Source organism: Balaenoptera acutorostrata, chromosome 2 (genome assembly GCF_949987535.1).
Source record: "Balaenoptera acutorostrata chromosome 2, mBalAcu1.1, whole genome shotgun sequence".
In the NCBI taxonomy this organism is placed as follows: Eukaryota; Metazoa; Chordata; class Mammalia; order Artiodactyla; family Balaenopteridae; genus Balaenoptera; species Balaenoptera acutorostrata.
This window is the reverse complement of record NC_080065.1, coordinates 181,419,722-181,431,529: the sequence shown is the minus strand read 5'-3', so window position 1 is coordinate 181,431,529 and position 11,808 is coordinate 181,419,722. Positions and strand designations below refer to the sequence as shown.

Below are 11,808 nucleotides of genomic sequence, written 5' to 3'. Positions count from 1 at the left end.
CAAATGCAGGGTGCCCGGGTTCCATCCCTGGTCAGGGAACTAGATCCCACATGCTGCACCTAAGACCCAGAGCAGCCAAATAAATAAATAAATAAATATTTTTTAAAAAATAAAGTAATGATGATGATGATCCCACTGGGATGAGTACTTTGCCATCCCCACTTTGCAGATGGGCAAACTGAGGCAGAGAGCAAAGTCATTTGCACAGAGCATGCAAGGCGATGACACCAAGATGTGAAACAGGCAGGCTCCAGACTCTGAGCTTCTTTTTTTTTTTTTAATTTATTTTTTCTTTTCTTTTTCTTTTTCTTTTTTTTGGCCGCCCTGTGTGGCTTGCAGGATCTTATTTCCCCGACCAGGGATTGAATCTGGGCCACCGCAGTGAAAGCGCCAAGTCCTAACCACTGGACTGCCAGGGAGTTCCCCAGACTCCAAGCTTCTAACCATTAGGTTTTACTACCTCGACATCGCCAAAGCTCCACGCTGCTGCTTCCCAGATTAGGGCCAGCAGCTGCACACCTGCCCCAATGGACTCCGGTCAGCTCCCTTGGAATCCTTGGTGATAGAACCTCCTCTGGGGGCCTCAGTCTTCCTGTTTGTGCTATGGAAGGCTAGGCTGGATTGAAGCCACTTCTCTTGGGTAGACAAGACCTCATACACCTAGAGTGTCCCAGCTTCCACCAAAGCATCCCTGAGGGGAGGAATCTGTGGAGTTCTAGGCCTGGGGTCCCCAGTCCTGGCTTCCCAGGGCTGTGGAAAGCTCTGGTTTGAGAGTCAGACAGGCCTGAGTTTGAATTCTGAGTTCCTCCTGTTCCTAAGCTATGTGGCCTTGGGCAAGTGAATGCACCTCTCTGAGCCTCCGCTTTCTTACCTGTAAGATGGGAATAATAATAGTACCTCCCTCTTAGGGCTACTGTGAAGATTTAATGAGCTGATACAGCATTTCCCTAGGAAGAAAATTTTTGGTGATGATGGCCCTGCATTTAGAATCACTGAACTGTGTGTGTGGCGAGAAATCTACTTACCCTCTTTTCAGTTCTCAATAGTTCCAGGACAGGGGCTCAGTTGGTGCTAATACATGTTTATGCCTCAACATTTAATCCCTTTGTTTGTTAAAAAGCCCTTCAGCAGGCAACAGTATCCAGCTAGACTGTCTTGATATTATTTACATGGTATTTATTTATTTCATTTTTTAAAATAAATTTATTTATTTATTTTTGGCTGTGTTGGGTCTTCGTTGCTGCACGCGGGCTTTAAGAATTAAAAATGGTTAAGATGGGGCTTCCCTGGTGGCGCGGTGGTTGAGGGTCTGCCTGCTAATGCAGGGGACACGAGTTCGAGCCCTGGTCTGGGAGGATCCCACATGCCGTGGAGCAGCTGGGCCTGTGAGCCACAACTGCTGAGCCTGCGCGTCTGGAGCCTGTGCTCCGCAACAAGAGAGGCCGCGATAGTGAGAGGCCCGCGCACCGCGATGAAGAGTGGCCCCCGCTTGCCGCAACTAGAGAAAGCCCTCGCACAGAAACGAAGACCCGACACAGCCAAAAATAAATTAATTAATTTAAAAAAAAAAAAAAGGTTAGATGGTACATTTCATGTATGTATGTATAATGTATTTTACATTTTATGTATATTTTACCACATTTTTTTAAAGTAATTGATTTAGGTTTTTAAATTTGACAAAATATCTTAAGTAAATAAGAGTTTCGGTGGGGGGTGGATATAGGAAAACCCCGAGGGTCGTCTGTAAATTCGAAACTTGGGAACTACTGAGGTTGTGTAGGCTGAGGCCTCAGCCCAGAGCTGGCACTGAATAAAAAGAGGCTATTAAACCATCATCATCGCCATCATCATCTACAACAGCAGTCCCCAACCTTTTTGGCAACAGGAACCAGTTTCGTGGACCAGTTCCTAACAGGCCATGGACCACGGCCTGGGGGTTGGGGATCCCTGATCTACAAGGTGTAAAATGCTTCCATGTTCACACCCTTCCAAGTACGCAGAGAGCCGCCTTCGAGATCCTCTGGAGGGATGAGAAAGACATCACGTTTAGAGGTGACAGAAGTTTCCAGAGCCTGAATTAAAAGATCGACCTGGCTCTGTACTCCCCTAGATCAGCAAAAAACCCACCTGTAGCCATAGCCCTGGCCCCAAATTCCTCCCCCAGGTGGACCAGGAGAGCAAACACACACCACTGGGACTTCCCTGGTGGTCCAGTGGCTAAGACTCCGGGCTCCCAATGCAGGGGGCCCGGGTTCGATCCCTGGTCAGGGAACTAGATCTCACACGCCGCAAGGCAGCTAAAGATCCCATGTGCTGCAACTAAGACCCGGAACGGCCAAATAAAAAAATAAATATTAAAACACACACACACACTGCCACCGCTGCCACCCCAGCCTCTCCCAGCCCAGCTGGGAGCAGACGGCCTCCTATGTCCCTCCCTAGTCAAATCTGGGCGAGGACACAGCCATCAGGATCTGGCTCTCCTGGATCTTGCTTAAGGGTTTAGCAGCCGGAAGCAAGGTGGTAACAGGTGCCCACGCCCAGCCCGGCCTGGAGTTTGGGAAATCATCCTGTACTGCCCACGCGCACAGGAGCAACGGGACGGTGAGACAGGTGTGTGGGTGCTGAGGGGGTGGTGCTCGTCATCTATCAGCAAGCAGGTATGAAGGGCCAGAGCTTGGGTGGAGCGGTGACGCGTCTCCATGGCCGCTGCAACAAATTAGCACAAACAGTGGCTTGAGACGACACGCATTTACTATTGTACGGTTCTGGAGATCAGGAGTTCGGAAGGTGTCCTATGGGGCAAAAACCCAGGTGTGGGCAGGGCTGGCTCCTTCTGGAGGCTCCAGGGAAGAATCCACATCCTGGCTTTCTCTAGCTTCTAGGGGCTGCCTGCATTCCTTGGCTCATGGCCCCTTCCTCCATCTTCAAAGTGCATCATCCGGGACTTCCCTGGTGGCGCAGTGGTTAAGAACCCACCTGCCAATGCAGGGGACAGTGGTTCGAGCCCTGGTCCGGGAAGATGCCACATGCCCCGGAGTAACTAAGCCCGTGCACCACAACTACTGAGCCTGCGCTCTAGAGCCCGCGAGCCACAACTACTGAGCCCGTGTGCCACAACTACTGAAGCCTGTGCGCCTACAGCCCATGCTCCGCAACAAGAGAAGCCACCGCAATGAGAAGCCCAAGTGCAGCAACGAAGACCCATCGCAGACCAAAAAAAAAAAAGAAAAGAAAACCAAAATGCATCATCCATCCTTTTGATGCCATCATCTTACCCCTTTTCTCTGATCTGGACCTACTTATAAAGACCCTTGTGATGGGGACTTCCCTGGTGGTCCAGTGGCTAAGACTCCGTGCTCCCAATGCAGGGGGGCTGGCTTCGATCCCTGGTTAGGGAACTAGATCCTGCATGCCGCAATTAAGACCTGGTGCAGCCAGATAAATAAATAAATACATATTAAAATTAAGAAAAGACCCTTGTGATGACACTGGGTCCACGAGGACAATGCGAGACAATATCCTCCTCTCAAGATCCTCAATTCAATGACACCTTTGCCGTGGAAGGTGACATATTCCCAGGTTTTGGTAACGAGGATGTGGACATTTGGAGGGAACCAATCATCTACTCACTGAAGAGGGTTAGCGGGATGAGGGCTGGGGCTGAACTAAATTGAGGTTGAGATAGACACGAGGATGGAATTGGGGATAAGAATGGATACAGGGTTGGGAACTGGCCTGGGGATCAGGTTGGGGTGGAGGGTGGAGGCTGAGTTGGGACTGGAGATGAGGCTAAAGGCAGCATTGGAAATGGAAGGCGTTGGGGATGGAAGTGGGGACGGGGACGGGGACATCGTTGGGGGTGAGTTGGAGAACAACGTTGGGATGGGTTTGGGGATGAGGATGGACTTGACAGCGTGGTGGGGGATGGGAATGGGGACCTCACCTCATCGGAAGTGAAGCAGCGGATGGGACTTTGTCCATGATGGACATGGGCATCTCACCCCAGATCAGCTCCCATGGGGCTTGAAAGGGTGGGAGGTAGATGCCAGTGGGGCGGTGAGGAGACTGACAAAGAGCTGACAAGAGAAAATGAAACTCGCTGATAATCTTACAGTCCAGAGGTAACTGCTGTTAATATTGGGTTAGCGTTAGGGTTTTCGGCTTAAACAATCATTCGTATTATTATTATTATTATTTTTACAAAGATTTGGGTGTCGTTGTATGTCGTTCCTAATTTTTTCACTTAAAATGCCATTAACAGGGCTTCCCTGGTGGCGCAGTGGTTGAGAATCTGCCTGCTAATGCAGGGGACACGAGTTCGAGCCCTGGTCTGGGAAGATCCCACATGCCGCGGAGCAACTAGGCCCGTGAGCCACAGCTACTGAGCCTGCGCGTCTGGAGCCTGTGCTCCGCAACAAGGGAGGCCGCGATAGTGAGAGGCCCGCGCACCGCGATGAAGAGTGGCCCCCGCTTGCCGCAACTAGAGAAAGCCCTCGCACAGAAACGAAGACCCAACACAGCCAAAAATAAATAAATTAATTAATTAAAAAAAAAAAAAAGAAAACTTAAAAAAAAAATGCCATTAACAGCCTACCATATTTTGAAGCCTTCTTCACTATAATTCTTTTAAGTTTTATTCCTACTTTTAACCATGGGAAAATACACAGAACATAACACTTGCCATCTTAACCGTTTTTAAGTGTACAGCTCAGTGGCATTAAGTACATTCACATTGTTGGACAACCAGCCCCACCATCCACCTCCAGAACTCTCCATCTTGTAAAAATGAAACTCTGTCCCCCTCCCCCAGCCCCCGGCCCCCACCATCTACTTCCTGTGTGCATGAATTGGACTCCTCTAGGACCTCCTATAAGTGGAATCATTTAGTACTTGTCTTTTTTTGGTGCCTGGCTTATTTCACTGAGCATCATGTCGTCATTAGAATTCATGTTAGCTGTTCCCTCTTTACTTTCCAAGATGTGGCTACTAGAAAATTTTAAGTTGCACATGTAGGTCACATAAGATTTCTACCGGCCAGTGCTGGGCTAATGTTTATTAGCAGTTCTAATCACTGTGCTAAGCATTATCTCATTTCATTGTCTCAGATACCCCAGGAGCTCCAGGGTGCGGAACTAAACCTGGGTCTCCAAAGTTCTGTTCTGGGACTTCCCTGGTGGCACAGTGGTTAAGACTCCGAGCTCCCAACGCAGGGGGCCCAGGTTCGATCCCTGGCCAGGGAACTAGATCCCACATGCATGCCACAACTAAGAGTTCGCATGCCACAACTAAGGAGCCCGCGAGCCACAACTAAGACCTGGTGCAACCAAATAAAAAAAAAAAAAAGGAAAAACAAAAAACAAAAACAAGTAACTGTTCTTAGGGAATTCCCTGGTGGTCCAGTGGTTAGGACTTGGTGTTTCCACTGCCAGGATCCAGGTTTGATCCCTGGTCAGGGAACTAAGATCCAGCAAGCTTCATGGTGTGGCGAAAAAACAAAACAAAACAAAGTAACTGTTCTTAATCACCAAGGTCCCTGCCCCTCAAATGGGCGATGTGCCTTCCCACTTCAAGAGGAGAGAACGGAGGCTCTCAAAGGTTGAAGTGACCTGCCCCAGAGTCACACACAAGGAGGAGACAATGTTCCCCAAAGTGTGGGACATGCACTCCTTTATGGCCTTAAAGAACATTGGATCCCATTATGAGAAAGTTAGTATTTTATTTTTGGCCTCACCATGTGGCATGCGGTATCTTAGTTCCCTGACAAGGGATCAAACCCATGCCCCCTGAAATGGAAGCGTGCAGTCTTAACCACTGGACCACCAGGGAAGTCCCAAGACAGTATCTTCTGATGTCTCTTTCTGGCTGATTCAGCCAATGAGAAAAGCTCAGTTGGATGCTAGTGTATCTTCAGAGCCTCTCTAACAATTCTTGGTCTCCCCTTCTGGGCTAGAAATTTAATATCACCTTTTGGCTTCTCCGTATTGATTTTTTAAAACAGCGTGATTGACAGCCACTATGGAGAACAGTATGGAGGCTCCTTAAAAACTTAAAATAGAACTACCACATGATCCTGCAATCCACTCCTGGGCATATATCTGGAGGGAACTCCAATTCCAAAAGATGCATGCACCCCAATGTTCATTGCAGCACTATTTACAATAGCCAGGATATGGAATCAACCTAAATGTCCATCAACAGAGGAATGGATAAAGAAGATGTGGTATACAGATATACAATGGAATATTACTCAGCCATAAAAAAGAATGAGGGACTTCCCTGGTGGTCCAGTGGTAAAGAATCTACCTTCCAATGCAGGGGACGTGGATTCAATCCCTGGTCGGGGAACTAAGATCCCACTTGCCACGGGGCAACTAAGCCCACGTGCCACAACTACTGAGCTTGTGCGTCTCAACTAGAGAGCCCTAGTGCCGCAAACTATAGAGCCCATGCACTCTGGAGCCCATGCACCACAACTAGAGAAGAGAAAACCTGCACGCCACAACTAGAGAGAAGCCCGAATGCCACAACAAAGAGCCCATGTGCCACAACAAAAAGATCCCATGTGCCTCAATGAAGATCCCGTGTGCTTGCAACTAAGACCAGACACAACCAAAATAAATAAATAAATAAATAAAATATTTTTTAAAAGTATGAAATAATGCCATTTACAGCAACAGGGATGGACCTAGAGATTATCACAAGTGAAGTAAGCCAGACAAAGACAAATACTATATGATATTGCTTATATGTGGAATCTAGAAAACATACTTATGGTTACCAAAGGGGAAAGGGGAGAGGGATAAACTAGGAGTTTAGGATTAACAGATACACACTACTATATATAAAAGTTAAACAACAAGACCTACTGTATAGCACAGGGAACTATACTCAATATTTCGTAATAACCTATAAGGGAAAAGAATATACATATATATACATATATCTGAACCACTGTGCTGTACATCTGAAACTAACACATTTTATTTTATTTTATTTTATTTGTTATTTTTTATTTTTAAAAATAAATTTATTTATTTATTTATTTTTGGCTGCATTGGGTCTTCGTTGCTGCGCGTGGGCTTTCTTTAGTTGCAGTGAGTGGGGGCTACTCTTCGTTGCAGTGCATGGGCTTCTCATTGTGCTGGCTTCTCTTGTTGCAGAGCACAGGCTCTAGGCACTCGGGCTTTCAGTAGTTGTGGCACACGGGCTCAGTAGTTGTGGCACACGGGCTCAGTAGTTGTGGCTCGCGGGCTCTAGAGTGCAGGCTCAGTAGTTGTGGCGCACTGGCTTAGTTGCTCTGGGGCACCTGGGATCTTCCCGGACCAGGGCTCAAACCTGTGTCCCCTGCATTGGCAGGCAGATTCTTAATCACTGTGCCACCAGGGAAGTCCCAAGCATTTATTTTTGTTTTGTTTTGTTTTGGGGTTCTTCATTTAATAATTAGGTTTTTAAAAAATATATATATATGGAACATACAAAGCTTGATCAAGAGCTCACAATCATGAATATTGAAATCAGTGCAATTTAAATTTCTAAGACATATTTTAACAGTACAGTATTTTAAAAAAGAAAAGCAACTTACTATCACAAATTTAAAAATAGAAGAAAATATGAGGACCCTAACTACCCAGATATATCCTCAGTATTATTAGCATTTTGGCCTTTAACTTCCCTTTCTTGAGATGTGTGTGTGTGTGTGTGTGTGTGTGTGTGCATATACACTAGTATAAGCTTTTAGAGTTGCTTTCTACTTGCTTACTTTTCTAGCTTTCCATTTAGGGGAGCAATGTAAAATTGCCTCCTGAAATAAATGTATGTAATTACGTTTTTGAAGAGTGAGTTCATCTAAAGATGATGTTTAAATAAATCGTGGTTACAGGTGCAGAGGGGCAAAAATTTAAAGTCTGAAAATGCCCAAGGCCCTGAAGGACGTGACTGGGCAATTGGTGAACTTTGAATACGGACTGTTTATTAGATAATACTATTATATCTGTGGAAATTTTCTGAATTTGATAAATGAATCGTGGTTACGTAAGAGAGTGGCCTAGTTCTTAGGAGATACATGCTTAAATATTTAGGGGTGAAGGGACATGATGCTCACGAGCTGCTTTGAAATAGTTCTTCAAAAACGGGGGGGGGGGGCGGATGGGCTTCCCTGGTGGCGCGGTGGTTGAGAATCTGCCTGCCAATGCAGGGGACACGGGTTCGAGTCCTGGTCTGGGAAGATCCCACATGCCGCGGAGCAACTGGACCCGTGAGCCACAACTACTGAGCCTGCGCGTCTGGAGCCTGTGCTCCGCAACAAGAGAGGCCGCGATAATGAGAGGCCCGCGCACCGCAATGAAGAGTGGCCCCCGCTTGCCGCAACTGGAGAAAGCCCTCGCACAGAAACGAAGACCCAACACAGCCAAAAATAAAAATAAATTAAAAACAAAATAGAGAGGGGGGAGGGGAAAATGGCAAAATGTTAGTGATTGGTAAATTTGGGTGAAAGGTACTCCGCAGTTCATTGAACTCTTCTTGCAACTTTTCTGTTGCAACAGAAATGTTTCAAGATAAAAAGTTTTTCTTTTTAAGTTGGCAAATTAAGGGAATTCCCTGGTGGTTCAGTGGTTAGAACTCCATGGTCTCACTGCCGAGGGCCTGGGTTCAATCCCTGGTCGGGGAACTAAGATCCCGCAAACTGTGGCGCGGCCAGAAAAGAAAAAATAAAAATAAAAATAAAGTTGGCAAATTAAAAGCATTGGTGAGGGGCTTCCCTGGTGGCGCAGTGGTTGAGAATCTGCCTGCCAATGCAGAGGACACGGGTTCGAGCCCTGGTCTGGGAGGATCCCACATGCCGCGGAGCGACTGGGCCCGTGAGCCACAATTGCTGAGCCTGCGCGTCTGGAGCCTGTGCTCCGCAACAAGAGAGGCCGCGATAGTGAGAGGCCCGCGCACTGCGATGAAGAATGGCCCCCACTTGCCGCAACTGGAGAAAGCCCTCGCACAGAAACGAAGACCCAACACAGCCATAAATAAATAAATAAATAAATAAAATATTAAAAAAAAAAAAAGCATTGGTGAGAATGAGAAGCAAGGAAACGCTCATCCCTCACTGAGAGAAATGTGAGGTGGGCAACCATTTCGGAAAACAATTTAACATGATCTAATATATTACTGGGCAGGGTCAGTCAATTGCTGGAATAAGAAAATACAGCAGATCTTGGTATCTTAAGAGTGAAAGTTTATTTCTTACATAAGCTAAATCCACTGAGTGTGTGCTTCTACCCTGGAAGGCAGTCTGTCAAGTGGTCCAGGCTCCTTCCGTCTGTGATGCCTCCATTCCCAACATGTGGCTTCCACCCGCCCGGCATGTAGCTTTCAGAGCAGCCCTAGCAGGAAAGGACAGCATAAGGAAGACACACTGCATCCTTAACCATCTCAGTCCAGAACACACGTCACTTTGGCGTACTTTCTATTGGTCAAAACAAGTCATATGACCTCAACTAGCTGCAAGGGAAGCTGGGAAATGTAGTCTCTGGCACAGCAGCTGCTCCCCAGGAACAACCTTGCCTGGTGGAAAGGGAGCTTGAATCTTTGTGACACGTCCAGTAAAGCTGAAAATGAATGGATCCTACGATTGGGAACTCCCTTCCCAGATTTACGTCCCCCTGAGAAACTCTGACACGTGGATCCAGATTTCATGTACAAGATTATTCAGAGCAGCCCTGCTAGCCATAGCAAAACCCTGGAATATTCCTGAACTGTAGACTAGATGAATAAATGGTGGGGTAGTCATTCAATGGATGACACATAAAGTAATGAACAGCAGGGACATGCATTAATGAGAATGACTCCCAACAAGATCGTGCTGGGCCAAAACAAAAAACAAAAGAAAGAAATTAAACCATGTCATAAAACAGTATATCTGTTTATAGAATGATTAAAAAAAAAATAAGGCTACATTCAACAAATAGTATTTAGGGCAGGGCTGCTACCCAGCAGGCACACCTCTGTATGAATGTGCCAGTTGATAAAATATGGCAAAACTGGTTGGTAGGTAGCCGCTGCTCCCAGCCTCCCTCACTCCAGCACGTTCCTGAGCACCCTGGCTTTGCCCCTGTGACCCTACGGACTTCTTCACGACCCAGCAGCTAAAGGGTTAAGATCTGGCCAATATTTTTAATGTTGCCTTAGGTTTAGGGGGACATGCATATGTGATAAAATGCTTTAAAAAAAGCAAAGGAATGGTGAACACCAAATCCAGAGAAGTGGTCACCTCAGAGGGGGAAAGGGGGGGTTGCACCCTGTAAGAGTCGCACTGGGTTTTCATTGGGGTCAGTGTGTGTTGTGAACCGTTTCTGCTTCACCCACACCCTGAAGTGGCCTCAAAGTTTCAAAAACTCCATCACAATAGCTTTCTAACGTGGCTTAACTCCATTATTCGTTTGGAAAAGGGTTGCCAGATAAAATGCAGGATGCCCAATTAAATTTGAATTTCAGATAAACAGTGAATAATTTTTAGCATGAGTGTGTCCTCTATATTGCATGGGATGGACTTACACTAAAACCTGATTCCTTGTGTATCTGAAATTCACATCGAAATGGGCATTCTGCATTTTTCTTTGCTCAATCTGACAACTAACTTGGAAGTATCTCCTTAACCAAACCTCTGTCCTGTCCCTCCCTCAAATGAGAAAGTTCTGTGAAATGTATCTTTCAGTGCCTTGTCTTCCGAAATCCATTAACCCCCAATGGTTATTCTGAGATTAACCTTTTTCGCGCACCTTCTGTTATTCATCTGCAGGGGAATGGTGACAAAACTGGGGAGACATATTGCCAGCTGGGATTTCTGCCAAATTTTAAGGTGCAAAAGATTCAGACTTGTAAATCTAGCCCCAAAGGCCAACGTTTCTCTCCAGCATCAAAGCTGAGATCACTGTGGTCCACAGGGAGAGACTCTGCCTGTCCCTTCCCAGCCCCCTCTCAAAGGCTGGGTTACGGGTTAAATTGTGCCCCTCCCCCCAGAATGTAAGTTGGTTCAGCCACTATGGAGAACAGTATGGAGGTTCCTCAGAAAACTAAAAATAGAGCTACCATATGATCCAGCGATCCCACTCCTGGGCATATATCCAGACAAAACTCTAATTCAAAAAGATCCACGCACCCCAGTGTTCACGGCAGCACTATTCACAACAGCCAAGATGTGGAAGCAACCTAAGTGCCCATCGACAGAGGAGTGGATAGAGAAGATGTGAGAGATATATATATGTATATATCTCACAGAAATTATCACATGTCTATAAGCTAATGGCAATAATGGAGGAGAGAGAGGACATCTGCTGTTATGAGAGAAAGCAGAGACTTGTTAGAGCTATGGCCTCGAGTGGAATGGAATCCAGGGCGTAGGTGGAAAGTTGACCTTGGCCGGGAGCACGGACAGCTCCGTCACAGTAACAAAGAAGAAGGTAACGCTGACAGCCCAGATGAAGGGACATGGGTAGGTGTTCTGGGATGCCATGGAAGTTCTCTCCTGTGGCTTTGTTTTCGCAGAAGGTAGGAGGTGAGGTCCAGAGCTGAGAGTCAGGAGGAAGGGAGAGGCTTGAGGGGAGATGGAAGGGTAGGACATTAGCCTATGAGAGAGTTGGTGAGTGAAGGGACTGGGGGATGTGGTAGTGCTGAGCAGCAGATTAGAGGTCTAGAGTCTCAAGGGAGACCAGTCGGCGCAGCTGTGTGCGAGACTGCCCAGGTACAGGTGAGGAGTGGATGGAGGGTTGGCTTTAACTAAGTCCGGCCAGGTCAGTGGAATGAAGGAAGAGATAG

At 46.7% G+C, this 11,808-nt stretch overlaps 1 protein-coding gene across 1 annotated transcript in view; it reads right to left on the bottom strand.

The window, feature by feature from the left end:
• Positions 1-11,808, bottom strand: part of MLLT1 (MLLT1 super elongation complex subunit) — a 132,531-nt gene that overhangs the window by 94,888 nt on the left and 25,835 nt on the right. The gene's annotated exons all lie outside the window — the stretch shown is intronic.